The following is a 15777-nucleotide window of genomic DNA, read 5'->3' on the forward strand; positions in this document are numbered from 1 at the left end:
GCTACTATGAAAGGTAATATTGAAAAAAACAGTTGGGAAACAGTTGAGGGACCACAAGCATTAGGTATTAATTCCAGGCACAGGGAAGGTCTTAGGTAACATGGAGTATGTTAGGTCAAAATAAGCACTGTACCAGATTCCATACTGTGGAAAAAACAAAGTAGGAATCAGTAAAAACAAAAAAAACACACAAACTAAAACTACTGAAATCTGAGTAAATTATAATAACTTCAAGGTAAACTCAGTAATGGTGAGTAAAACCATGTAAAAGTGGACAGGGATTTCTGTGTCTGGATTTAATTACTCTTGATGTTGATGACTCCCAAATGTGTAGATTCCAGATCTCTTTGCTAAGCTCCAGACTAACCTTTTAGACTTTGATGCCTTAGAGATGTTTCAGATTTGGTTTATCAGAAACCTTTCAAACTCTAAGATTGAACTCTCTTATGATCCTTTCCTCCAACCCCTTCCTCCTTGTTCTTTACCTGACTTTTCCATCTCAGAATTTTGCAGAAATATTCAACCAATTGCTTAAACTAGTGACTGGGTTGTTTAGTGTCTTTGACTCTTTCTGTTAATTCATTCCCATAAGAAATTCAGCATATATTTTTGTTGTCTTAATACTTGTCTCAAAGATTATCATCTCTTTCTTGGTTCTCAAAAGAACCAACTACTCTCCCTTTCATTTTCATCTTCTTGCAATCATTTCACCATGAACAATCAGAGTAGCCTGAATACAATTTAACATTCACTGTTTAATTTTTTCATTGGTTTTCACTGTAAATAAAGCCAATCCTAATTCGCTACTATGTGCTGTGAGTTCCTTCCTGATGTGATCCCTAATTATCTCCAAACTCTTAGCTTGCTACTATTCCTTCTTACCCCCAGACTGCAGGCAAACTGTTTTTCTTTCAGTTCCTTGCATAAAACCAGTTCTTTGTGGCTTTAGGGCTTTTGCTCTGGTTGTTTGCGCTTTTTGTGGAAGTATCCAATTTTGTCCTTGAAGTCTCAGCCAGAAAGTTACCCTTCCAGACTACCCTATTGACAAAGGTTCATACTTTCACTCTATTCTTATTTTGTCTAGATTGGCATCCTGTTCTTTATATCAGTTACCACAATTGGTCATTTTTGTTTACTTGTTTACTCGTTTTTAGTATATGTCCTCCACTAAACTGTGAGCTTCCTGAAAGCAGGATTCTTTTCTTTGGCTCACTTTGCATCACTAGAGCTTAGCTCCCAGTGTGTTCCACTGAAGAAACCAATAAATATTTATCAAAAAACATACTGTGCATACGGGGACTGAGGGTTGTATAATCCTGCTTCAGGAAATATTGCAAAAAAGAGTTTGGAGGTGTAAAGCATCATTGACTTATCTGAGTTGCTGCAGTTTTATATATTTATTTTTTAACCTTTTTAATTAAATTTGTTATTAAAAAATTTTTTTTACATTTATTTATTGTTGACAGACAGAGTGAGACAGAGCACAAGCAAGGGAGGGACAGAGAAAGGAGGAGACACAGAATCTGAAGCAGGCTCCAGGCTCCGAGCAAGCATTCAACACAGAGCCTGATGCAGAGCTAGAACCCACAAACCGTGAGATCATGACCTGAACCAAAGTCAGTTACTTAACCAACTGAGCCACCAAAGCACCCCAAATTTATTTTAATTTCAGTATAATCTACAGTATTACATTAGTTTCAGGTCTACAATATGGTGATTCAACAAGTCTATATACATCACCAGTGCTCATCATGACAAGTATATCCTTTAATTTCCTTCACTTATTTTCCCCATCTCCCCACTCTTCGCCCCTCTGGTAACCATCAGGTTGTACTCTATAGTTAAGAGTCTGTTTCTTGGTTTCTCTCTCTTTTATTCGTTTGCTCATTGGTTTTGTTTCTTAAATCCCACATATAAGTGAAAACTTAGGGTATTTGTCTTTCTCTGACTGACTTACTTCACTTGTCTTTAACTCTCTAGCTCCATCGATGTTTTTGCTAATGGCAAATTTTATTCTTTTGTATGGCTGAATAATACACCATTATATATACATATATATATAATATTCCATATATATATACATATATATATATGTATATATATACATATATATATGTATATATATACATATATATATATGTATATATAATGGTGTATATATATGGTGTATGTATATATATATATACACGCACGCGCACACACACACACACACACTACTACTTCTTTATACATTCATTTATTGATGGGCACTTGAGCTGTTTCCATAGTTTGGCTATTGTAAATAATGCTGCAATAAACATTGGGATGCATGTGCCCCTTTGATTTAATTTCTTGTATTTTGGGGGTAAATACCCAGTAGTGCAATTACTGGATTGTATGGTAGATCCATTTTAAAATTTTTGAAACTCCATACTGTTTTCCACAGTAGCTGAACCAATTTGCACTCCCAGCAACAGTGCACAAGAGTTTCTATTTTTCCACATCCTCTCCAACACTTCTTGTTTCTTGTGTTTTTTTGTTTTTGTTTTTGTTTTGCCATTCTGACAAATATGAGGTGACATCCCATTGTAGTTTTGATTTGCATTTCCCTGATGATGAGTGATGTTGAGCATCTTTTCATGTGTCTGCTGTATATATGTGTGTCTTCTTTGGAGAAATGTCTGTTCAGGTCTTCTGTCCATTTTTAAATTGGATTACTTGGTTTTTTGGGTGTTGAGTTGTATAAGTAATTTAAATATTTTAGATACTAACTCTTTATCAGAGATTGCATTTGCAAATATCTTCTCCCATTCTGTATGTTGTCTTTTAAGTTTTGTTGATTGTTTTCTTCACTTTGAAGAAAGTTTTTATTTTGATATAGTCCTAATAGTTTATTTTTGCTTTTGTTTCCCTTGCCTTGGGAGACACATCTAGAAAAAAGTTTCTACATTTGATGTGGGAGAAATTACTGCCTGTGCTCTCTTCTAGAAAGAGTTTTTATAGTTTTATAGTTTCAGGTCTCAGATTTAAATCCTTCATCCAATTTGAATTTATCTTTGTGTATGGTGTAAGCTAGTGGTCCAGTTTCGTTATTATCCATGTTGCTTTCCAGTTTTCCCAACGTCGTTTGTTGATGAAGCTTTTTCCCATTGCATATTTTTCCTCCTTTGTCAAAAATTAATTAACCATATGAGCCGTGGGTTTATTTCTGGGTATTCTATTCTATTGATCTATGTGCCAATTTTTATGCCAGTACCATACTGTTTTGATTACTACAGCTTTGTAATATAACTTGAAACCTAGAATTATGATGCCTCCAGCTTTGTTTTTCTTTTTAAGGATTGCTTTTTCCATTTGGGGTCTTCTTTGGTTCTGTACAAATGTTAGGATTTTTTGTTCTAATTCTGTGAAAAATATTATTGGTAGTTTGATAGGAATTTCATTAAATCTATAGATTGCTTTGGGTAGTATGGACATTTTAGCAACATGTGTTCTTCTAATCCATGGGCATGAAATACCCTTCTACTTGTTTGTGTCATCTTCTATAAATTTTATCAATGTTTTGTAGTTTTCAGAGTACAGGTCTTTCACCTCTTTGGTTAAATTTATTCTTAGGTATTTTATTATCTTTGGTGCAATTTTAAATCGGATTGCTTTTTAAATTTCTCTTTGTGTTGCTTATTAGCATATGACATGCCACACATTTCTGTATGTTGATTTTGTATCCTGAAACCTTACTGAATTCACTTATCAGTTCTAGTAGTTTTTGGGTGGAGTCTTTAGTGTGCTGTGTATGTGTGTATATATATATACATATACATATACACACACGCACATATATATAAATATATACATATACATACATATACACATACATATACATATATGCCATGCTGCTCCCATATACATATATATGTATACGTATTGTATATGTATGTATATGTAGTATCATGTTGTCAGCAAATAGTAAAAGTTTCACTTCTTCCTTACCAATTTAAATGCCTCTTATTACTTCCTTATCTGATTGCTGTAGCTAGGACTTTCAGTACTATGTTAAATAATATTGGTGAGATTGGACATTCCTGTATTATTCCTTGGGAGAAATGCTTTCAGTTTTTCACCATTGAGTATGATGTTAACTGTGAGTTTTCCCTATATGACCTTTATTGTGTTGAGGTACGTTCCCTCTAGACCTATACTGTTGAGGGTTTTTATCATGAATGGATGTGGTACTTTGTCAAGTGCTTTTTCTTCATCTATTGAAATGATCATATGATTTCTATTTTTTCTCTTACTGATCTGATGTATCATGTTGATCAAATTACAAAGATTGAGTTACCCTTGCATCTTGGGAATAAATGCTAGTGGATCATGGTAGTTGATTTTTTAATGTATCGTTGGATTTGGTTTGCTACTATTTTGTTGACTATTTCTACATGTATATGAGTGTATTTACTGCCATTTGGTTACTTGTTTTATGGTTGTTTTCGTAGTTCCTCTTGATCCCGTTCTTTTACTTTCTTTCATGGTAAATTGGCTTTTTTAGTGAAATACTTGGATTCCTTACTCTTTATATTTTGCATCTCTATTACCGTTTTTTGATCTGTGGTTACCATTGGTTTTATATATAACATCTTCCACATATGGCAGTCCAGATAGATTAAAATTACATGAAACAGTGATAACAAAGAATTTTAAAAGCTGCTAGAAAAAAGAAGATACTTACATACAAGGGATACCCCATAAGGCTATCAGTGGATTTTTCAGCAAAAACTTTTCAGGTCAGAAGGGAGCGGCATGGTATATTCAAAGTGCTGCAAGGGAAAAATCTGCAACCAAGAATACTCTATCCAATAAGGCTATCATTCAGAACAGAAAGAGAGAGAAAGAATTTCCCAGATAAGCAAAAGTTAAAAGAATTAATTACCACTAAAACAGTGCTAAGAGAAATGTTTAGGGGGACTCTGTGAGTGGGAAACAAAAACCATAAGTAAGAGTAAAAAAAAATAGGAAGAACAAAAGCAAAAAAAAAGTAAGTATTTCTGTAAAAATAAGTCAAGAGAAACACAAAATAAAAGGATATAAGGGTGCCTGGGTGGCTCAGTTGGTCGAGCGTCCGACTTCAGCTCAGGTCATGATCTCACAGTTCATGGGTTCGAGCCCCACATCGGGCTCTGTGCTGACAGTTCAGAGCCTGGAGCCTGCTTCAGATCATGTGTCTCCTTCTCTCTCTGCCCCTCCCCTGCTCATGCTCTGTCTCTCAAAAATAAATAAATGTTAAAAAAAAAAAAAAGGATGCAAATTATGATATCAAATACATGAAGTGTGGAGGGGAGTAAGGAATTAGTTCGAAGTTAAGCAACTCTCTGCTGATATATATATATATATATATATATATATATACACACACACATACACACACACACACACACATACACACACACACACATGTATTTATATCATTTATATCTATATTTATTTATCCATAGATAGATACATGTGTAACTAGGTAACCATGTAAGAGAGACTTCATTACACAATATTTTTGTATACTGAATTGGCTTCATTATAAAATTAAAAAAAATTATCTTGCTTATCACCAAGTTATATGAATTATGGCTAAGTGAATTTTTATAAAATTTTAAATCCTAAATTTCCAGTTTCTAGAATCGGAGTGGTTTAAATTAAAATATAGGCGGGGCACCTGGGTGGCTCAGTCGGTTGAGTGTCCGACTTCGGCTTAGGTCACGATCTCGGTCTGTGAGCTCCAGCTTGGCGTCGGGCTCTGGGCTGATGGCTCAGAGCCCAGAGCCTGCTTCCGATTCTGTGTCTCCCTCTCTCTCTGCCCCTTCCCCATTCATGCTCTGTCTCTCTCTGTCTCAAAAATAAATAAATGTTAAAAAAATTAAAAAAAATAAAATATAGGCTATATATCATATAGGATTAATTTCTTGCATTGGCATACATTAATTATGTGAACTTAATTATATCAACTTATGTTATGCTTAGGACAGCTGAAATCAAGATATCAAGAGAGGCCAACATGGCTTCTAATAAGAGAGATAGGCCTGACCAGTAAATATAGCAGGTAGAGGAAATAGGTGGCTTCAGTATGAATGCTACATCTAGAACAGCAAGAACAAATGCTCGAAACAGTACGTATTGATTTGAAATCTGGCTGCTTTCTCACAGGAATGACTAGCACCACTAGGGTTATTTATTCAATCATGATTCTGTAAAACAATTCCAGGAAGCCAGTTGATTTATAATAAATACTGGAAAAATATCCAAGTTTTTTTGGTAGCTGAGCTTTCATTATTTTTGTTATTTTGATTTTATGATTGCTATCATTAAATAAGAACTTTGAGATAATTATATTTATTCCAGAGAGACATGTTTTGTATAAACCATTGAGAGAATGTTTGACCATATTAAGAAAAAAATAATGTAACCATTTAAAAGTTTCTAAATTGAGGGGTGCCTGGGTGGCTTAGTCGGTTAAGCGATCGACTTTGGCTCAGTTCATGATCTCGCGGTCCGTGTGTTCCAGCCCCGCGTCTGTGCTGACAGCTCAGAGCCTGGAGCCTGTTTCAGATTCTGCGTCCCCCTCTCTCTCTGACCCTCCCTTGTTCATGCTCTGTCTCTCTCTGTCTCAAAAATAAAAATAAATGTTAAAAAATTAAAAAAAAATAAAAGTTTCTAAATTGAGAGAAATCAATACAAGAAATTTTCTTTAAGCTTGAACCTTTGTATACTAATGAAACTTCAAAGTCTAAAGTAGTGACAAAATTTTTCTCTTGTGTTGTAAGAGCCTCTGTTGCATATATTTTATAATATAGCCAACAGTTTTTGGTTTAAATCATATCAATTTGACCTTTTTTTTGTTTTAAAAATATATATGATATTATATGTAAGTAATAAAGGTCTAAGAATAAAATACAACTATTTTGTTGGACTACCACTGCTTTAAAAATTAAAAAGAACAATGGTCTGGTAGGCTTTCCAGTAAATGTTATTTTTTAAAGGTTAGTATTTAAAGCTGGGTTTTATCTGAAAATATTTTTCTATAATACACAATTATCAGGGTTTTAAATCTTTAAAAAGGAAGAAATTTAATTCTGTGATGAATTATTTTATATATGATCACTGTTTTAAAAAGCAGGTGCAGTCACCATTTATAATATAGATAGGCATATGCATGTATATGAGAATAAAAAATTCCCTCAGGATATATTACACATAACTGAACATTTAAGTCTCCTGGAAACTGAAGAGGCTGCCAGTGAAACTGAGGAATTCCCTGGCATTAAGAAAATCAAGCAGGTCTCTAATAATAAAATAAATTCACTTGCAGGCAGTGGTTACGATGTGGATACTATTTCAGCTATTAAAATCCATTTTGTTTTCATTACTGGTCTTGTCATTTATATATGACTGTAAGCTCATGCCCTTGAACCCATCTTTTCTAATGTACCACTGTACCACTATCCTTTCTTAGTCTCCCTATTTTATCTTTAAATCTCTTAAAAATGATGTTTGGATTATTTTACCCCTTGTCTATTTTTTTAAAAGTATTTTGTAAATATTTAAAATTTTATAATATTTTAAATGTATTTTTGGTAACTTCTCTCTAATAATTTCATGAATATATCTAAATATTCCAAAAAACTTTTTTGACTTTGGATTGTGTAATTCTTTAACATCTGGTACAATGTTTTATGTAATATTAAGATGCCATCAGGGCTGAAGATGACTAGACAGTCTACAACCTTGCTTATTGGCATTTCCACTTTCAGGGATGCATTCATTTGTTCATTTTTAAGTATTCCAAATATTTTTCTTTTACATAGGCTTGAACATGACAAATTTTCCTTAAAACTAGTTGTTCTACAACATCAAATACAGACTTCTCTCTTTTGCCATTAGAAGACATTTTGCTCCTTTAGTAAGGTGAAAAAGATTTTACTTCTTTAATATCTTGTGTCATCAGCAATAATAACCTCTAGAAAGCATCTGGGGTAGAAGGAGATAAAGCAGTTTTCTTGTGATCCATTCCTGTCCCCCCAAAGAAGGACCCAGATGACATGGTTTATGGTAACTGAACCTTGGGGCAAATTTTGCCCATATTTGCCCATGTATTTGCTAGAAGAAGAGTCTCTGTGGAATAGTGGTCTTAGCAATGACGTCCCTGATTCAGGGTTGCTTTTGATAAACAAGCCTACAGTTAATGGATATATAATAAGCCTAAGAAGAATATTACACAACTCTGTAGAGTATCAAATGGAAATGTTTCATAGTCCAAACACTCATAATTCTGTATGTTAACGTGCCAGCCTCATTAAAAAGCGAATCTAATTCTGGGCCAGAAATCAAAGGACACTTGCAGCAAGGAGGGACTTGGAGATGCAAACAGCATATCAGAGACATTTTTCTGCTTTGCTTGAACCTTTTAATTTATATGCTTAAGATCGCAAGAAGGTCTTGATGTTTTATAAAATCTCTGATTTGTATGAGTCTGACTGAACAGTTATTTGTGTTAGCTGGTGTGATAAGCCAGGCTTTCTTTCAGATTCATGAAAAAAGAAAGGCTAAGGCAGTTTTTGGCAAGAAGGAGGAGGGGATGAAAAAATATGTGAAAAACTGATGCTTGGGTAACTGCTTTCTTATGAAGTGGAGAGAAAAATGAGGTACATTACAAGGGAAAATCTTGCCAATGAAATTGGAGGAAATAGATTTAGAACTGAGGGACTGGCTAGGTGGATTGACAGAGAGTGACATGCAATGGAAAAAAGAGTAAAAAGTTTTTTTTTCTTGACTCTTATTGGCAGCCCTGTGGGGAAAAAAAATGAAGACCCTTTGACAAGCAGCAGATAACAATAGGAAACACTTTAAGACTGAATTTTCTTGATACTGGAAGGCTTCTTTATGCTTCTATGGCTTTGTGGTGAGATGTCCTGTTCATTTACATAATAACACCAGTAAATCCATTGTTTGTAAAACCATACAACCAATTGCAGGCTAAGGTCATGTGACTAAAACTACCAGGAGCAATCTGTTAAGGAATTTAGACATTTTACAAAGAAATACTAGACAAAGTCTGGTGAATTACTTTTGGTATGGATTCCTCAATTAATGATCAAGGAGTGTACTGGGTTGCATACTATCTCCCCAAATTCATGTCCACCCATAACCTATGAATGTGATCTTATTTGGCAATCAATTTATACGTGATGAAGTTAATGAGAGACCAAAGTGGATTAGGGTAGGCTCAGATCCAATGATTACTATCCCTATAAGGAGAGGGAGCTTTGCACACAGGCATATAGGAAGGTGTGAAGATGGAGACAGAGCCTGGAATGAAGAATCAGTAAACTAAAAGCACCAAGGATTACTGACAAATGCCAGAAGCTAGGAAGAGGCAAGGAGGGATTTTCCCCAAGAGCCTTCAGAGGCAACATGACCTTACCAACACCTTAATTTACGTTTTCTAGCCTCCAGGACAGCAGGGGAATAATTTTTGTTGTTTTAAGCCACATAGTTTAGAAATTTGTTGTGGCAGCCCCAGGAAACTAATATAGGGGCTATGTTGCTAATTTTCAGTTCTACTAAAAGGAAGGAATCTTTTGTCTTGACAATGGATCCCCAAGTGGTTGTAAATTTCTGCAAGCAGATAAATCTGGTTGTTGTTACGGTTAATTTGTTGCTGTGGATAATGGCAAGGGGTGACAGAACCCCCCTGAGAGGAGTATCTGTCCCACCAACTCCCCCATCCTTAAATGGAATAATCCTTCCTAAGCATTTGGAATGTGACAAGTGCTTGTGACCTTAACTTCCTTTATCATGACCAGAAAGACATACTTAATTAAATGCCACTGATATAGATTGTTAGATGTATGATCTGGAGTGCTTCCTAATCTTGAGAGCTTTTTGTAATCTAATTCTTAGTAAATCAAGAGAATATTCAGGTGGAAGTAATGACTACAAGACTCAGTTACCTGTGTAGGGTGCAGGATGGATAAAAGATTTAGATCACATTGAGGAAAGGGTTCCAGTTCACATAAAGAAAAGGGCTGAAGGGGAGACATACACATATGTATGAGAAGGAAATGATAAATTACTTAACTGAAGGACTCTGTATATATGACTTTTTAAGTTATAAGAATACTCTTATGACTTAAAACACCGTGCAATTTCATTATATTCTAGTCTAGATAAATTAAAATCTCACTATGAGAACTGTGATTTAGAATGAAAAGTACTTGGATGGGGGGCTGAATTTTATCCTCGTAAAAAGCCCTAGAATCTGAAAATGTTGTCTAAGAATCTGAGATCAGCTTGCACAACCTGTAATAAAAGATCTTAGGCCTTTGCAATTCTTTGGATGTAGTGGTCTGGGGTCTGGCATACAAAATTCATTAGGATTGCCATATGAGGGTGCTCAGTAAATAGCAATGATTCTCTGCTGGGAGGATTTTGGCAGTTCAGAACCATTCCTTTGACAGTGTCTAGAGATATGTCACAACAAAGTAGTTGTCATTGACAACTACTGGGTAGAGGCCAGAGGTACACATTCACCAATGAACAGAAGAGCCTACCCATTCCCAGCAAAGAATATCCAGCCCAAAATATTAATAGTGGTGAGGTTGAGAAACTTGATACTTAGTAATCCCTATGAGGAATATGGATGTTGCTCTTCAAGACTTCCGTGTGAAACTGGGGGAGTAGAAAACACAATGATGGAGGCATTCAAGGTAAGGGTGATGTTATGAATTAGAAATTTTTGGGTTGCCTGGGCGGCTCAGTTGGTTGTGCTTCTGACTTCAGCTCAGGTCATGATATCACAGTTTGTGGGTTCAAAGCCCCATGTTGGATTCTGTGCTGACAGCTCAGAGCCTGGAGTCTGCTTGTGATTCTGTGTCTCCCTCTCTCTCTGCCCTTTCTCCACTTATGCTCGCTCTCTCTCTCTCAAAAATAAATAAATACACAACAAAAAAGGGGAAAGTTTGGCCAAAGAGATCATCTGATGGTTATGTTACTTTTTTAACTGCATAGTTGGGATGCCTATTACACATGATGAAGAAGGTTGTCTCCTCCCTTCCCGGTCATAGGAGTTACTGATTAACTCACCCTTTACTCAGTTTTACCTCAGCCTCACCTATTAATGTGGGACAAAAAGACCAGGAAACCAAGTGAGACATGCATGTTTCTCCTTGCTTTGCATCTCTGAAATTGGTAGTAAGGTTCTTGAGAGTGGATAAGGGTTCTGGTTTGTGTGAGTGTGACTTGATAATATGTACCTTTGTATTAGCTCAGCAACCGTCATTGCTTATTCTGAAGTGGTACTATCAATCATCAGCATGAAGTTAGTTCCTCATCACTGACCTATTGAGATTAAAATAAGCTACCATTAGACATGGGATGGAAATGCATGCTTACCCTCCTGAGAAAAATTGTGGACATTTAAAAGCAAATATTTTATTGTATGTTAATTTACAGGAGACATTGGGGGAAAATATATGCTTTTTAATAGAAAATAGCTTGTATCTGATCCTTACACAACACCTTAATTATTTTGGACACATGATTCTTTTTTGTGTGTGTTTTGTTACAAAAAAAGCTACAAAACTACCATTTTAAGATAGATCTGCCTTATAGTTTGTAGCTGTTATTTTATGTGAGATTTTACTGTGAGACTTTGTGTTTCCATTCTTGCTTTTTACTAGATGAAGGTGGGGATAGGGATGTGGGGATCATTATGAATGTCTTACCACACTTTTTTTTTAAAGTTTTTGTAATTTTTCATTTTTGAGAGACAGAGAGAGTGTGAGCAGGGATGGAGAGAGAGAGGAGACACAGAATCTGAAGCAGGCTCCAGGCTCTGAGCTGTCACCACAGAGCCTGACATGGGGCTTGAACTCACAAACTGTGAGATCATGAACTGAGCAGAAGTCAGACGCTTAATTGGCTGAGCCACCCAGGTGCCCCTTACCACACTTTTCTGATTTTAAGGCTTTGCCTTCAACCAATCTTACAGGTGAATTGAGTAGAGGGTATTAATTTTTTTTTTTGGTATTGAGAATGAAGGAAATTTATTTTGTAAGGTGTAAATAATGTCCACATTTACCCATTTAAGAACACTATGTAAAGTAAAATTATGAAGTGTGAAATAAAAGTTGTGTTTGCATGGGATTTTTGCAAGATTGTCTAAACCAAATTTTTTTTTCAGTAATTACTTCTGGCATATAATTTTAATGATATTTAAAAATTCTATTATGAATAACTGAGATTTAATTAAATACAATCTAATTAGTACGTATAAGCATAACTTTGATTTACACATTCAGAAGATAGTTTTAATTTAAAGCCCTGAATTCCCTTTATAGATGTTTGATTCGAATTTAGATTAGGGTGATCACATTTTTGAACTGTTCTTATTTGGCAAGTTTTTAAAAGGAATATTTAGCTAGTGATAATCATTTAGATTTTCTAAAACTGTTTTATGCATATGCCAATAATCAGATTTTAGAAACATAAAAATTATGTCTTAAAAAGTTTAAAAATATTCCATAGAGATGATAAACTTTAGTGTTGTTATAGATGTCAAATTTTAACTATTTATATCAATGTTTAGAACAAATTTCAGGATTTTCTTTTTTACTCATACAAGCATAATTAGTTGTATATTATTCTTTTTAGCTGATGGGGAAAAATGGCTAATACTTTATTATTGCTTAACATTAAAAAATGCTTTTCTTTGGGGGAGGGTAATTACAGGTAAAACATATTCTTTAAAGGCAGCCTAAAATACAAATTGAGCTGTTTGTAAAAAACTCTCTATTCCAAGTCAAAGAATAAATAATTGTAAATGAATCTTCAGTTATCTTGTTACTTTATGCTTATCCTGACCAGTGACTAGTTTGAACTAAGTATTTGCTTATTTAATTTTTCTGGATTATGGGTTGAAAATCAAAATGCCTAGAAGCACAAGTTTTGTAACACATTAAACAGGAAACAATATTTTTGAGATCCACAAAAATACACAATTTCTGCTATTTGGGGAGAAATTTCTGTTCTCCTGATTTATCATACTACTTTATTTTGATCAAAATTTAATGATACTGTGTTTCAAAAGATGAAGCAGTGAAAATACAACAATTCAAATAGCAATTAGCCTCATAGAAAGAAAGATGAAAAAAATGAGAGAGGATGGAGTAAGATGAAAAGTATACGTTTTCCTTATAATGAAGGCAGACAGTATCCAGTACAAGTACATTGTAAATACTTACTCTATAGACTCTACAACTGCTAGTTTTCTCCATTTACCCTTGCAGGTTCTTTCTCTACCCTCCTCTGCTCTGCTCTATACTCTGGGAAACTACTTGTTATAAATTGTACCTATTGAAATCCCTTTAACTCAGGTTCTGGTTGGATTAGCAACTGGAGAGCTGATTGTGGGAAGAAAAAGAAAGCTCAAAGTAATTATTTCCTTTTTCCTTTCCCTGCCAGAGTAAGGTTTTAGCAGCGGCTGCTCCCTTTGAGGTGCTCATCATCTACTACAGTATTTGCTGGTGTCTGGTAACTCTTACCCCTTCCTCATTGAGGCGTAAGAGTTTCCTACTCTTGCTAGCTCCTGGGTGCATCACCATGGCATACTGCACTGAATTCTGCCTACACTTCTACAGACTGTTTCTTCCTTAAACTTGTTTCAACTAACCTTTGATGTGCTGTGTGTTTCATGGTGGGACTCTGAATAATACAGTAACTATATCTAAAGTAGTTTTCTTTTTAATAGAATCTTTACTATGCAAGAATGAGAGTTCAGTTTTGGGGTGCCTTCTACATTTTTATGAAAACATGTAAATTCAAAAAATTTAGCCTACCTAAAAGCAGCTTCTCAGCTCGTTCTCAAAGCTCTGTCAGGTTTAGCCTACTCACCTGCACCCCAGCCTTCACCATGTGCATCAGGGTGACCCAGAAGTCCTACAACATGTCCACCTCCAGAGCCTAGGCCTTCAGCAGCCATTCATACACGAGTGTGCCTGCTGCCCACATCACCTCCTCTGCCTTTCCCTGAGTGGGCAGCAGCAGCAGAAGCTTCCAGGGTGGTCTGGTCACGTGCACGAATGTAGTTGGGGTTGTGGTGTGGCCAGGGGTGTGGGGGCGCGTCACAGCTCTCTCAGTGAACCAAAGCCTGCTGAACCCCTGTAAGCTGGCAGTGGGCCCCAGCATCCAGACTGTGCACACCCAGGAGAAGGAGTAGATCAAGACCCTCAAAAACAAGTTTGCCTCCTTCATCTATAAAATAGCACCTAGGGCAGCAGAACAAAATTCTGGAGATGAGGTGGAACCTTCTACGGTAGCATGGAGCAACATGGGCAATGTGTTCAAGAGTTATGTCAACAATCTTGCATGGCAGCTGAACACACTGGGCCAGGAGAAGCTGAAGCAGGAGGTGGAGCTTGGCAATGTGCAGGGGCTGGTGGAGGACTTCAAGAATAGGAGGAGGAGATCAAAGTGAGTGTAGACATGGAGAGTAAGTTTGTTCTTATCAAGAAGGATTTGGAGGAAGCTTATGTGAACAAGTTGAAGATGGAGTTTGCCTGGAAGAGCTGACTGACAAGATTGGCTTCTTAAGGCAGCTGTATGAAGAGGAGATCTTTAATCTGCAGTCCCAGATCTCAGACATGTCCGTGGTCCTGTCCATGGACAACATCTTCTCCCTAGACCTGGACAGCATTATCTCTGAGGTCAAGGCCTAGTATGAGGGCATTGCCAACTGCAATTGGGCTGAGACTGAGACCATGTACTGGATTAAGTGGGAAGAGCTACAGATATTGGCTAGGAAGCACAGGGATGACTTCCATCACAGAAGATGGAGATTTCCAAGATGAAACAGAACATTAGACAACTCTAGGCTGAGATCAAGAGACTCAAAGGCCAGAGGGCTTCCCTGGGGTCTGCCACAGCTAATGCTTAGCAGTGCAGGGAGCTGGCCATTAAGGACACCAGTGCCAAGCTGGCCAAGCTGGAGGACACCCTGCTGTGAGCCAAGGAGGACGTGGCATGGTGGCTGAGGGGGCTCATGAACATCAAGCTGGCCTTGGACATGGAGATCACCACCGACAACAAGCTCCTGGAGGGTAAGGAGAGCTGGTTGGAGTCTGGTATGCAGAACATGAGTATCCAAGCTAAGACCACCAATGGCTACTCAGGTGGGCTGAGCTTGGCTTACTGGGGCCTCACAAGCCCTGGCCTCAATTATGACCTCAGCTTCTTCCAGTGTAACTTCAGCTCTGGTGAGGGATCCAGTTCCTTCAGCCCTGTCAGCTTCTCCATGGCAATGATTGTGAAGAAGATTGAGACCTATCATGGGAAGCTGGTGTGCAATCATCTAATATCCTTCTGTCCAAGTGAACAACATCTGTGGTCCCTCCTGGCCTCCTACTCCTGTGGTTACCATAGAGCCTTTGTGGGCAGGAGCTATACAGGGGAGCCTTGGAGAACAGGAGACATGCCTGAGGCTCAGCACAGGTCCTCAGCCTACCCTTAGCAGGGAGTCTGCGGCCCTGGGTACCCCCTCTTGCCAGTACCCCCTACTAAAAGCCAATTCAAGTGTCTTTTCCCAAATAAAGCCTCAGATAGATGACTCTGCAAATCCCCAAAGCAAAACAAAACAAAAATTTTAGCAAACAGAGAAGTGGACATCTATACAGATTTATGAATTTCCACAAGCATTATATACTCATGTAATCCAGATCAGGAAGCAGAGGATTACCAGATCTCCATAAATTCCCTTTG

At 36.8% G+C, this 15777-nt stretch overlaps 1 pseudogene; it reads left to right on the top strand.

Moving 5' to 3' along the window:
- Positions 1–13933: 13933 nt before the first annotated feature.
- On the top strand, positions 13934–15529 carry LOC122479502 (annotated as a pseudogene).
- The last annotated feature ends 248 nt before the right edge of the window (positions 15530–15777 follow it).

The sequence above is a fragment of the Prionailurus bengalensis genome, chromosome C1 (assembly GCF_016509475.1).
Source record: "Prionailurus bengalensis isolate Pbe53 chromosome C1, Fcat_Pben_1.1_paternal_pri, whole genome shotgun sequence".
Taxonomy (NCBI): Eukaryota; Metazoa; Chordata; class Mammalia; order Carnivora; family Felidae; genus Prionailurus; species Prionailurus bengalensis.